General features: G+C 40.9%; 1 protein-coding gene across 1 annotated transcript in view; it reads left to right on the forward strand.

Annotated features, from left to right (window-relative positions):
* The window catches only part of fgf11a (fibroblast growth factor 11a), a 116,862-nt gene that overhangs the window by 75,412 nt on the left and 26,773 nt on the right, over positions 1-14,677 (forward strand). The gene's annotated exons all lie outside the window — the stretch shown is intronic.

Raw genomic sequence — 14,677 nt, forward strand, 5'->3', positions numbered from 1 at the left:
GTTTGTCCTTAATTCTAGCAGCTTCTCACTTTGTCAAACACAAGCTGCACTGAGCATAAGACAGTTCTTACTTTACAGTCATCCTGGCCTAGAAATTACATAATATTAAGTAAAGTTAGTTAATAGGTTTGTTACCTCATGTTTGCATGTATAGATAAGTTGAATGTAGCCTCATTGATACTATCTATTGATCGCTGGACTCATTTTGAAGCTTCAACATTAGCATGTTGTCTTTTTGGTGTCAGGAGTGACAATATGTGGATGAGAACTTGTCCACAACCACAAGCAAACTTGGTAAGTGAGCCATGTCCACAGACAGTATGGGTGCAATGCGCAGATGGATGCCTGCTAATTAGTAACAGCTCAATAAATACTAGAAGAAAAAAAATAGGACCACAAAATTATTGGATGAGCTGTAACATGCAGCAGGTGATATTCATTGCCAGATATCTCTTGTCAAACACCACAAATATGGTGAAGAGGTCCAGTTCACTTACTTTAACTTAGTTTATTTTAGGTTTAGCACTTTAATATTAAAACAAAAACAACTACAAACATATTATATCGTTGGCTGAATTTGGACATTTTAATATGGAAATTGAACGCTTTGGAGACTACCTCAAGTGTCAGAGGAACTGGCACATTAGCATTTACTTAAAGCTAAACCAAGCTAGCTGTTTTGCTAGGTGACTTTGCAAGCTAATGCTACATTAATATCATTATTCATAATAATAGAGACCAGCTGAAAGATGCAATTATAAGTAACTGTAAGTTACTTATAATTATAAGTAACTGTAATAACATTTGTTTACAGACTACTTATAATCAGGTGGTTTGATCACTTGTAGTCAGTTGTCAAACAGACTTTGGTTGCTAGCAGTGTGGGGGACACATGAGGGGTTTGTCTAAATGAATCAGTTTATCTGATAATTGACTTCATTATTTCTTTATTAATTTTGTTTTATTATTATTTTTAGAATTTACCTGAATTAACCTGTTTGATAAACAATAACCAGCAAATGGACCAAAAAAAAATAAAAGACTGGATATCTTCATGCTACACTGGAAGTCCCTGAAGAAATATACCTTCCCCCCTAATGAGACCCAGAAAATGGTCCTTGCATGACTTTTCCAGGGCTTGGAACCATTTCTCGATCATAAAAAACCTTGAATACACACACACACACACACACACACACACCTCCAAACACACAGATGCAGAGGTTATACTTACCCAAGCATTCTCCTGACAAAAAGAAAGGTGACCCATTTTCACTAAGGGAAATAACCACAGGGAAAGAGAGTGTTGAAAAAAATGTTTAAGAAAATCCCTCTGAGATGGGAACAGACGGAGGACAAAGGAGTGGTGTTGGATTTTTTTTTTTTTTTTTGCTCTCCCTCACCTTAACTAGCTGCTCTGCTATTGTTCTGCACAAGTGAGCCCCAAAGACAGAGATGGGGAAGAAGACCCAAGGCAGGTTTTGTGCTCACCGGCCTCGGGGTCTGGAGGGAGGGAGAGTGGAGTCTTGACATCCTGTTATGCAACCATTAGTGTTTTAGGAGCCTGCATAATTTCTTGAAAGATAGGGGAATTTTAGGAAGTGGTCTCAGAGAGAGAGTTTAATATGAACATCTAGTGGAAACTGCTGTGCGACGTGGGAGAAGGAGAAATACTCAGTTGTTGTTTAATTTATCTGCATCCTTTAAAGTTTCATTGTTTTTGGAGGTAATGCCTGTTGGTGGTTGGTTTGTTTTACATTTGCCTTGGAGCTGAAGTTGGAGTTATCTGATAACTGGGTATGAAACATTGGTGTCTCAGTTAAAAGACAATAAGTTCAATGAAAAATGAGCAAATGTTATTTTAACTGGCTGTGTCTAATAGTTAATGAATAGTTAAGAAAAGGCAATATAGAAAACATAATGTAGTAAGTTGATAGTAAGTAGTATAGAAGCTCTGCTTAACATAAGGCAACTGACAGCCATACAGCAATTAGACAGTAACTCTGCTATCAGTGTGCAATTCAATGAGATCAAGTTTGCAATCACATGCTATCAGTCAGTGATAAATGTGGGATCTGTTGCTATCAGCTGCAAGCGTTGACATCTACATACACAGAAATTCACGATAACTACTTACATTTGGAGTCCAGCCAGAACGGATCCATACCATGTTTTTAATATGTGCATTTAACCCCAAACCACAATATGCACATGTGAACCTCAACAAAGCAGTTTCTGTGCCTAAACCCACTTGCTTTGGTTCCTGTATCTTATCAAACACAGAGACACGGATTAAAAATGAATATAAACTGTGTCTGAAAGGAAAACCTACAAACTGAAAACTGTAGCTAAAACACATTAACTGAATATAAAAACAAAAAACTAGAGTTCAGAAACGACTGAGTGAGAGCACGGTTGCTACGTCCATCTTTTATGTACAGTTTGTGGTTACAACAACATCTGCTGTGAGTTCTGCTTACACCAATTTGTATCGTCCAGAATGAGTTTCTGGCTAAAAGCAAAAAGGATCAGTTGATGGAAGCACTACATTAATGTGAAGAATCAGTTGAAAAATAGCAACTGCACAACTAGGCAACCAAGATGGTTTACAGAAGTGTATACAATATATTTATACTTTGGTTATATTAGTGTTGACTGAAGTATTCTCCAGCGGGATTGTAACCAAGGGGTGTAAAGTTGTTCCCGTCCTTCTCCCTTTTGTAAAATAAGAAAAGCTCACATACACGACATCACTGCAGTGGCTACTCAGCATTAATCTTTCATTGGCCTCTGTGGTAGATGTCATGTGCTCTGCAACATGCACGGTAAATAATTCCAACAGTTGTTTGAAAGACATGAAAATGAAGCACGTTCTGGGTTTTTTAGGCAACGGCTCAGAGAAATGAGAAAAGTAGTTTTCTGTTTTCTGCCTTGGTCTTCCCCCAGAACTGTAATTTATCTTTATTCATCAGTTGCATCCTTCCCATTTGTTGCTCCTTTGTTGTAATTTTCCTCAGTATTCTCCATCTGATCTGTTCTCATTTTTAAACTCAGCACTCCTCTGCTGCCACAGCTCATTTTCCCCACGAGGATCACCGGGATTTAATATAATCACCTAATCTAATTTAATGATGACACCATTTAAATACTTCAAATATTTGTGATGACCTCAGTTTATCTTGCAAGCTGTGTAAACAGCCTCAAACAAAGATTTTGTTTAAGTCAGTGTACTTAATCATATATTTTGCATTTAATTTGTTGTTTTATCTTGCACGCCAAAAGAGAAAGGAGCCAGTGACAGAAAGGAAGCAAGGAAATAAGTAGATACAAAATGACTGAGTCTCTTAAGCAAATTTTTCTCCTTTCCACAAACAGAAAGGTCAAAGCTTCAGAGCTATCCTTCTCTGCTCTGTAACGCAACGTGGCTTGGAACCAGGATCCAGTATTAGAACCACACTTTTTTTGAAGTAGAACAAATGCAGCAGTCGACCAAGTTTGTTGATTTCTGCGAATAACTCGTTAAGGAGCAGCATCATAGATGAACTAACCAATCAAGGGGACAGTAAATGAAAAGCTTGAAGTGGAGCTAGTGGAGCGCATGGCTTTGCCTTCTTCCTGTCTGATGGCAAAGTGTTGAAAATGCTCTGACTCTAGCAGGCACTTAAACCAGTATTTCTCAGGTGGCTAAAATCTGTTTTGCTGCTGTTCATAGCAGCACATGGCTTCACTTTCTAAATCGCTCAATTTTCTGTCTGCTTGGGGGGGAAGTTGCCTAAAGACATCTATTACTGCTAACGCACTCACTGTGGAACAGACAGCACTTCAAAGAAAGTGAACTGAGTGAAGTATCCCAGCTGAGTGGACAGTTTATCCTGTGAAATGGGTATTATTTTAAAAATCAAAAAGAAATATGACTCATTTCATGGAAATCAGTCAGGGCCTCCCACCTGAGCCCCTCCAAATCTGCTTTGTTTTGTACAATAGCTGTAGAACATCTAATGAAGCCATGCAGAGTTTTGCTTTCATATTATGAAAATATCCCAGTTACAGGCCCTGAAAGTGCACAGGGGTGCACTGAAATGTGGCGCTTTTAAGTTACTTTCAGCCCTCATCACTTCCTAAGCACAGGAGCTAGCCAGCAATGACTCAAATACCAATATTTGCCATTAGAAAACAGTAAACGTCTATATACAGTACATGAGGTTGATTGCTTTAGATGGCACTGTGCTGTGACACACACACACACACACACACACACACACACACACACACACACACACACACACACACACACACACACACACACACACACGCATTATGAATAATACATATTTTTCATTATACAATGAACACCCAATTCCACAGCTTGTTTTGTTTAAACAGTATAGACATTCTCTGACAACCACACACAGCATTAATGAAAGAACCTTCAAAGGAAAAATAAATAGAAATGATTGAAGAAGTATTTTTCTCTCTCGAGTGTTGACTTACCTGCCTCAGCAAGAATAGGCGGCCTTGAGAGATATTTAAAGACCACCAAACAACTTTGCCTTGCTTCTTGTAGCAGTTAGCGAGGCAGAAAAGGCTGGGATGTGTGCACGTTGCTGCAAAGTAATCTGTTGTAAAAAAAATAAAATAACAAGCTTGTAATACCTTAAAGCATAGGTCAGGAAGTTGTTGTGCACGAGATAAACAAGGCAGTGTGGGAGCGACAGGCTAAATGATGGAGCGAATGTCCTTTTGTCCCTACATGAGCCTCTTGTTTCGGGAGGATAAAGTGAGATGATAATAGAGGTGAGAAGGAGAGAAGGGGAGTGAGTCACTACATTGTATTTTTTTTTTTTTTTTGCATTTACATAAAAATATGCAGAAAGGAAATGGGCTTTGTTTAAAAATGAGATCCTGACTTAGAAATAAGCTTAGAGATTGAATTGAAAGATGAATTAAAAGCTGATACAGATGTAACATTTTCAGGATTTTCTTCCGTGCTAGGTGGTTTTCATGAAAATCAGTATTCAAGGCGAGAGCCCCTTAAACTCCTTGAGAATAGAGTGGCCGGTGGGGCAGTTTGATTGACTGGAATGGCTGAATCTTAGCACCAGTAATAACAAACTGGGCTGACTGTTGAAAGGAAGGAAGACGAAAAGATCGGAAGATGCTGGGGAGAGAGAAAGGGAGAAGGATGGCCTGACAGCCCCAGACTTGGACCGAACATAACGTCCCCTCTGGGAGCAACAACCACGGCCATGCTCATCTTTCTTCCCCACCCTCCTCCTTCCTTAACCCCACCCCCCCCCATCTCACTTGTATAGCTTTTACTTGCCTGTCAGTCTGTCTTACTCTCCGTCTGAACATTTGTGTCTGTTGGCGTCTCTTGTGGTTTGTCCTTTTCCTGTTCCCTCCTTGCTTTTTGTCACTAGCATATCACTGTCTTGATGTGTCCCTTATCTGCAGTCCTCGTCCTTGCTGTGTCCTCTTTGTCCTCGTCTCTCCCTTTGTCCCATTCCACCTCATCCTGAAACCTTTCCTTTCTGCTGTCAACCCTCCCTTCTTATACTTTTATCCCCTCCAAAAAATGCTTTTTATGCTTTGCTGCAGACAAATGAGATTTATTTGTATTTATTCTAGCATACAAATGTTGATGTTGAAAATCACGCAAACATTAGATACCATCTACACACAAATGCAGCATCTTCACTCTTACAGTCACTAGACTGATACTACTGTGTAGGTTTAATTGTTGATTAATTGAATGTGCCAGAATACTGTTCCTGATAGTCCCTGCCCACTTTAACCCACGGCCCTATGAAACCTACATTGATGCTTTATCTCAGTGATAGCTAAAGCTTGACTCCGTGATCATAACATGCACAAACATAAACTTCGTTCCTTCAAGAGACAGATAGTCCAGCTGTATGAGGAAAGAGGCCAGATGGTCTGTGTGTATCCATCTGTCTTTACACATCCCAAGCAATACACAATTCCTCTTTATCATCCTCCTGTCGCCTTCACCTCTGCAGTACCTTTATTCATCTGGCCACCATACATCTCTCTTTATTTCCCCATCTAGCACTTCTCTTTCAGTCTCGTCTGACTGCCTAAAAATTTTAAATCATGCATACTGAGAAAGCACTTAAGAGCAAATGAGCATGTTGCAGTTATCTGCCCTTCATCCATTCTGATACCAAGTAGTTAGCAAAGGAATGTTTGTTTTAAGTTATTAATATTAATTCTGGGACAGAGAGCAGGCTTGTGCAGGTTTGTGGAGTTCTGTGCAGTGGCTGGGCACTGCTCTTGGAGAACTGGGGCATGTGGTTCAGCTCAGCAGAGGTTAATGGCGAGGGGAAACTCCTTGTCATGGTTCTATTGTCTGAGGCGGCTGGGACCCGCTTACCTGTGGGCACCTCCTGAAAATTGCTTTCTGATAAAAATAGTGCTCAGCCGTGGACCTGGCCCACTTTATTAGTCGTATGCTCTGGAAAAGCCTCCGGGGTAGAGAGATGGCAGCGGAGAGGGATGGAGGAGTGATGTGTGAAAGGGGTGCGGGTGGTGTTTTGAGATGCAGTCACACACAAAGCAACAAAATGAACCTGTACACCACACACCCACACTCACATTCCCTTGTGCAATTTAGCCACCCTCCACATCCCCACAAACACACATGTGCAACCAGGTATAAACAATCTGACAGAGGCAGGCAGACATAATTGGGCCGAACTCCGATACCCGGGACCGGCTCTGGCCAAGCTTTCCGCAGTTAACAGGGGAAAGTTGGACAAAGTAAAACTTTGCTCGAATGACATTGCGAATATACACCCTGAGGATAAACGAGCAGAGCCCCACTTCTGTCTTCTTTCACATGCGAAACATATTGTACTATCTGAATAAGCTGTTATTGCAGGATCACGATTACACATAAGTTAAAGACATTTTCCAACACAGAGGTTTTGAATTTCACATTTCACATTTCACAGCTTAAATTTAAGCTTTAAATACTGTAGAAGAACTATATAAAAAACACTTGTAGTTATGGTTTGGGCTAATATGACCTTCTAAAGTAAAAAGACTATATTGAGAACCTCTGCTAGCATAGTCTAGTTGATAAAGGATAATGGATGGAAGCAGCTGCATAGACGATAAAACAGTAGGTGTTTAGCTAAGCTGTGGATCCACACTGACCTTCTTGCTCAGACCTTGTAAAAGCAACATCTCGGGATTTCCTTCTTTCCTCCTGCTAATTGTTACAAATGCTAAAGGACTTAATCACATGGTATTAGTCTGAGGTTATTCTTGGTACCCTTAAAATAATACAAATACAGAAAACAAAGAATGCAGCATACAAACTGTTTGTATGTTGTAAATTGTGTTTGTATGTAAAAGTTTGTGGATTGCTGGGAGAAAGGAGTCATAGCAGTGAAAATGTTTGTCCTCTTAGCAGTCAAGCTAAGCTAAGCTAAGCTAACTGCCCAACATGCTGAAGATTTGCATTAGTTAGACTAGTTTACCAGCTAGCCTGCTAACTAGCCACTTCTACATATGTTTTTTACACTATGAGTTGACTGTCCCTAGCTTTTTAGTTGGCTGCACTGTTATTATCACCAATTATTTTTGAGAGTAGTTACAGAAATGCAGTTTATTTCTCTCATGTTCTTGTTCCTTTGTTCCTTCGTTCGTGTTCTCTGCACTGTTTGTGACCTCCTCTAAGCTCTCCACTGGGAACTTCTTTTGAAATGCATTGAGGTACAGGTCACTAAATTGCCTTTGGTCACAAGACCAACCCGGGAGAGGAGGTAACGAGACGTGAATTAGAAAAAGGAGAGAGGGGTGGTGACGAATGCCTGCAGGTAGGCATGTGGAAGAAATGAGAAAGGGATGGCACAGGAAAACAGTAAAGGAAGATTTCATATCCGCTTTATAATGCTGCAGCTACAGCTAGAGCAGGCACAATGGCCTTGCTATGATTTGACAAGAGTTACGGCCGTCCCAGTGAGCTGAGAGGGTAAATCCAAGTTCTGCATTCTGATCAGTACCAGCAACTAGTAAACACGCGCACACACAAAGGGGGTAACATGCACACAAGCAGACAGCTATATTTGTAGACACATTTTATACAGTAATTTATAGGATACAAAACATAATTTAGAAAAGGTTCAAGTAGCAAAGCCTTTTACTGTAAATTAATTCCTGTAAGAGGGCTTTCCTTTATAAATCTCATGCTGTGGCATTTTGCTGTCATGTCTCACAAAACCAGTTAATTGGGATGGATGGTCTTTGGTGATATAGAAAGTTACCACATCCATCATTGCATTGTGTTCTATAAGAGCAAGCAGCTCCTTTCTCTGTAGAGACTGGCTACGAGGCAGCGTGTGTGTGTGTGTGTTTTTCCCCCAAGATATTTAGTTCACTTTGTTTTCCTGCAGAGATGTTGTGAAGACTTCTGTGCGGGGATAACAACACCAATAACTTCTATGTAGCTCATGAATGAAAAGATTATGTTTAATTCATATTATCAATTTAGCAGTGTGACAAAGTGGGTGAGAAGACCATTTGTCTACATTCTTAGTTAACATTCTTGTTTTGATTTAACCATATTTCACATGTAATCTGCAATAGGCAAACATCTACTATCCCGGGTTTGTTTATGTTCTGCACTTTTACAGATTATATAATATAACATCTTGGTTTAAATCAATTCATGCAAGTTTGTTAAGTTAACATGTTATTTATTTCAACTGTTAATTTGTATTGTTTGAACTTACCTTTACCTACCTGTCTTCCAGAAGCAAAAGGAGGAAATGTAGTTCTACTTCCTGCTTTATACCTTCTGGGTTCATCTGAGGTCACAGGAAGAGACCAAGGGCAGGAGGGGAAGAATTCTTATAATTTAATAAAGTTGATTTTAAAGGGTTTATAAAGAAATAGATTTAATGTTGTGATATGTATTGATTACACCAGAGTTTATGTTGCCAGTCAAGAGGAGTAGTAGAGGATGAATATAATCATGTTCATCTCACCTACCTACTGAATGGAATAGTCCAGAGGAGAAAGTGTTTGATTAAGGGGACTATTTAAGCAGACGAACTCAGGTGTTTCAGAAGAAGGGTTCAGGTCAGTGTAGCTGTGTGCAGTTTGACCTTAATTTCCGTTGATTTAAGTTCAGTTATGTTTATTTGAATTGAGTTTATTATAGAGTTGAGTTTCTTATTTGTTTCTTTGTAAATATTCTTGGGCCACAGAATGGTGAATAAATCACTTGCTACACTGGACAGCATCAGTCTCCTGCACTTCTTTGACCGCTTAAGTCGAGTCCTACCACATTTGGTAGCAGCAGCAGTGGGATTCCAGGCCAATTAAGGAGTGGAGAAGATGTCTACCCGAGCAAAGAGAGGGCATGTTCCAGAAAGTGAAGCAGATGATTTACAAGATGGCAGCGACCAACAAGGGGCAATAAGTGGCCATATTTCTGGACAAGAGAATGTGGCTGAATTGTCCAAACGTTTTGCAAACTCTGATGCAACAGCAGGCTGAACGCGATGCTAAACTGGAGCAAGAGCACAAGCGCCAGGATGATAGATGGAGGCAAATCCGGCATCAGTTTGCCCAGCTTCAACAGCAGATGCAGCATGGCAATCTAGAGCATCAGTTACTTGAAGTACAAGCATCTACATCGGCTTCTTCGAGAGCACCTACTCCAGAACCATCTGCCAGCACACAAGAATCAAATAGGCTTGACTTGGAGCCGGCACATCAACGCAGTGAGGCACAGCTTTCAACACTGGTGAGACATTCAGGCTGGAAGGGGCCAAAAATGCAACCTTACAATGAAGGTGAGGACATTGAACATTATTTAATCACCTTTGAAAGAATTGCTCATGCTTGCCAGTGGCCGCGAGATGAGTGGGCTCTTCACCTAGCACCACTGCTAGCTGGTAAAGCACGTTCCGCTTATGTAGCCATGGATATTGATGACACTATGGACTATGCAAAAGTAAAGTGTGCTGTCTTGCAGAAATATGAAATAAGTGTTGACACCTATCGAATGAGGTTTCGTTCTAGTACCTTTGGAGCAGAGGAAACACCAAGGGAGCTGCAGGTCCGCCTAAAGGAGTTGTACATCAAGTGGATGAATCCTGAAACAAAGACAAAGGATCAAATCGGAGACGCCATCATCATGGAACAGTTTCTCAAGGTTTTGAATCCTGATCTTCGGACGTGGGTTAAGGAACGTAACCCAAAGACTTCCAAGGAAGCAGCAGAACTGGCTGAAGCTTTCTTAGCAGCTTGTCGACCATCAAAAGACTTCACACCAGTTAAGTCAAATTCCAACGTGCCATTCAACAAGTTAGGTGGTGGCCCTGACTTGAAAGTTAAGCACACAAGACAGAACTGGTATAACTCAGATCCTGCCAGATCTGAGACAAAAAATAAAACCAATAAAGCATGTCATTTGTGTGGTCAGATAGGTCATCTTAAAGCTCAGTGTACAAAGATGTCTGTTAGTAAAAATTACATGTGTTCTGCTAGACAAACTGAAGTCAGTGAGAATCACAAAAATGAAATTGAATGTCAGCAACGTGAGCCATCAATTGGGGTATTTGTTGAAGACAAACCCTGTGTAGCTCTGTTAGATTCAGGAAGTAATCGCTCTCTGGTTAGACAAGACAGTCTTCCCAGGGATGTGATCTTTTCAGGAGCAACAGTGGATGTGTGCTGTATTCATGGTGATAAGGTATCATACCCAGTTGCTGAAGTTGCAATTGAAGTAGAAGGCCAGTGTTACACTCTTTCAGTGGGAGTGCTGCAAACGCTGCCTTATCAAGTGGTGTTGGGCCGTGATCTCCCAATACTCACAGAGCTAATAGCCAAGCATCCCTGTCAGACTGAAACCGTTGAAAGTTTGTTAGCGGTCACAAGGTCAAAAGCTAAGGAGCTACAGGTTAATGCTTTGGGTTGGGATGAATTACCTTTTGCAAATGAGGATGCCCCATTGGACGAGTCTAGCACGCGTTCTAAACCAAAAAAGAGCAAGAGACAGAGAAGACATGAAAAGGTGAAGGGAACAAGAGTAGCTGAACACATTTTAGATCCTTTAAAGACTGAGTCTCTCCCCAGTGCTAGTCAGGTTGCTAGGCTTCAGAAAGAGGATCTAACACTTAAACCATTGTTCTCTAAATGTGTTCCAGAGTCAACTACAGTTGAGGGAAGGCAGGAAGTGTTTGTGGTTAAGGGAGATTTGTTGCATCGCCGTAGCAAGATTGGTGACCAGTTGGTGATCCCCCAGAGTTTGAGATCTACCATTTTGAAAATGAGTCATTCCATTCCCTGGGCAGGACATTTGGGACAATCTAAAACATTTTCTAGAATGATTCCCAGATTTTACTGGCCCCAACAGTTCAGTGATACGGTACAATACTGTAAAGCTTGCCCACAGTGCCAGTTAACAGCTCCAGGCAGGAAAGCAGATAGAGCTCCGCTTATCAGTATGCCCATCATTGATACACCCTTTTCACGCATTGCCATGGACATTGTTGGCCCACTAGAACAGAGTAAAGCAGGTCATAAGTACATACTTGTAGTTTGTGACTATGCCACAAAATATCCTGAAGCCTTCCCCCTGAAGAAAATAAAGGCTCGTCAGATTGTTAACTGCCTGATTCAGTTGTTTTCCAGAGTAGGTATCCCAAAAGAAATCATCACAGATCAGGGGACCAATTTCACTTCTAAGATGCTTAAAGAAGTATATAGTTTGTTAGGGATCCAGGGTGTCAAGACCAGTCCCTATCACCCACAGACTGATGGCCTTGTGGAGCGATTTAACAAGACCTTAAAATCAATGCTCAGGAAATTTGTGAATGAAACAGGGTCAGATTGGGACCAATGGCTCCCATTTTTGTTATTTGCCTACCGAGAGGTTCCACAAAGTTCTACTGGGTTTTCACCATTCCAGCTACTTTATGGGCATCCTGTCAGAGGTCCAATGGATGTTCTGAAAGAAGCTTGGGAGGGTTCGATGTCAGAGCAGAGGTTTAGTGAACTCTCACATGTCCTCAAAATGAGAGACAAACTAGAACATTTCCAAGAACTTGCTAATAACAATCTGGCCCATGCGCAACAGCGGCAAAAACAAAGATATGATAAAGTGTCAAGAAGAAGAGTCTTCCGTGAGGGACAGAAAGTTCTTCTACTTTTGCCAACTTCTGAGAGCAGTCTTCTTGCAAAGTGGCAGGGGCCATATGAAATCACAAAGACAGGCCCAGTCACATATGAGCTTCATTTACCAAACCGTCGAAAGAATCATCAAGTGTTCCACGTCAATCTTTTGAAAGAGTGGACTGACCAGCCACAGGACTCAACATCCATGTGGGCACGTACAGTTGTGGATGAGGAAGAGCCTCAGGAGCAGTACTTCCCTTCTTCAGCTGTCAAAACTGTGTTTCCAGATTTAAACCATTTGCCTTTGGAAAGACGTCAGGAGGTGCAATCACTTATGACCAAAGAACTCTTCAGTCTAAAGCCAGGTCGTACACACCTCATTGAACACAAAATCACTTTGCATTCTCCAGACCAACGGCCAATTAGAGATACCACTTGCCGTATCCCAGCTAAGCTATTGCCTGAGTTGAAAAGTGAGCTGGAGGAGATGCTGGCTGCAGGAATCATTGAGCCATCGCACAGTGAGTGGTGTAGCCCTGTTGTGCTTGTACCAAAGAAAGATGATCCTAAGCTTAGATTTTGTGTAAACTTTTCTAAGTTAAATTCTGTGTCTGCTTTTGATCCTTATCCAATGCCGAGGGTTGATGAACTAATTGATCGTTTGGGAAATGCTAAATTTCTGACTACCCTTGACCTCTGTAAAGGTTATTGGCAGGTTCCCTTGACAGACTCATCTAAGGACTTAACAACATTCAGAGTGCCGAGTGGACTGTTTAGATTCACAGTGATGCCCTTTGGTTTGCATGGAGCACCAGCTACATTCCAAAGGTTGGTGGATCGAGTGTTGAAGGGTGCAGAACAATATGCAGCTGCCTACATTGATGACATTGTTGTTTATAGTGGTACATGGGAAGATCATCTGAAACATCTTGCTGATGTGTTTCGACGTATCGCAAATGCTGGACTTGTCATAAATGCCAAGAAATGTCACATCGCCAAGCCAGAGGTGCAGTACCTGGGTTATGTAATAGGGGGTGGAGGCATTCGCCCTCAGGTTGGAAAAGTGGATGCAGTTGCTGCAGCACTCTTGCCAAACACAAAGAAAAGGTTGAGATCATTTTTGGGATTAGTAGGTTGGTATTGTCGACTAATTCCAAATTTTTCCTCAAGAGCAGCTTTATTGACTGACATGACAAGAAAATCTAGTCCTACAAGGATCAGGTGGACGAAAGATGCTGAGGATGCATTTAATGATTTGAAAGACTGTTTGTGTCAGAAACCTGTTTTGCAGTGTCCAGATTTTAACCTTCCATTCACAGTACAAACAGATGCCTCTGAGGTGGGTCTGGGAGCTGTTTTACTGCAAGGAGAGGAAGGGCAGCAGTTGCCTGTCCAGTACATCAGTCGAAAACTTTTTCCAAGGGAAATGAGGTATTCGACCATTGAAAAGGAGGCATTGGCGATTAAATGGGCTCTAGACACCTTGCGATATTATCTTGTTGGGAAAGAGTTTGTTCTTGAGACTGATCATCGTGCTTTGCAATGGATTCATAATATGAAAGACACTAATGCCAGGATAACAAGATGGTCTCTCCAGCCTTTTCGTTTCCAGGTCCAGTATAGACCTGGACATAAGAATGTCATTGCTGATTTCCTGTCCCGTGACTCGGAGTAACGGTCTTAAGGGGGGGGAAGTGTGACAAAGTGGGTGAGAAGACCATTCTTATAATTTAATAAAGTTGATTTTAAAGGGTTTATAAAGAAATAGATTTAATGTTGTGATATGTATTGATTACACCAGAGTTTATGTTGCCAGTCAAGAGGAGTAGTAGAGGATGAATATAATCATGTTCATCTCACCTACCTACTGAATGGAATAGTCCAGAGGAGAAAGTGTTTGATTAAGGGGACTATTTAAGCAGACGAACTCAGGTGTTTCAGAAGAAGGGTTCAGGTCAGTGTAGCTGTGTGCAGTTTGACCTTAATTTCCGTTGATTTAAGTTCAGTTATGTTTATTTGAATTGAGTTTATTATAGAGTTGAGTTTCTTATTTGTTTCTTTGTAAATATTCTTGGGCCACAGAATGGTGAATAAATCACTTGCTACACTGGACAGCATCAGTCTCCTGCACTTCTTTGACCGCTTAAGTCGAGTCCTACCACAAGCAGTTAAATACTGTAGTTTCTATTTGTGACCCACATATTTATCCAGGAAACATCAATAAAATATTTTGTTATTTGGTTTGTTTGTTCCACCACCTTTATAAAGTTACATTTGTATTCGTGTGAGTGTGAAATTCATTGTCTTTTACCTCTGCTTTGCTCCTACCAATAGCTGTGGGAAATGTTTGGTTAACCAGCTGCTCTATACTCTGTTTATGAGCTCTGATACATTCGTCTGTATTGTATGAAATTAAAACAGTGAGCAGAAAGAGACTACAACATACTCATTCTGAACAGCATTTAGTGTATACAAGTCAGACATCAGGTTAAAGTTAGGCAGCAAAAAACACCCAGGATCAGGC

Source organism: Copadichromis virginalis, linkage group LG3 (genome assembly GCF_057382275.1).
Source record: "Copadichromis virginalis isolate Kocher_CV1m ecotype Utaka linkage group LG3, C_Virginalis_male_GT1.1, whole genome shotgun sequence".
Classification (NCBI taxonomy): Eukaryota; Metazoa; Chordata; class Actinopteri; order Cichliformes; family Cichlidae; genus Copadichromis; species Copadichromis virginalis.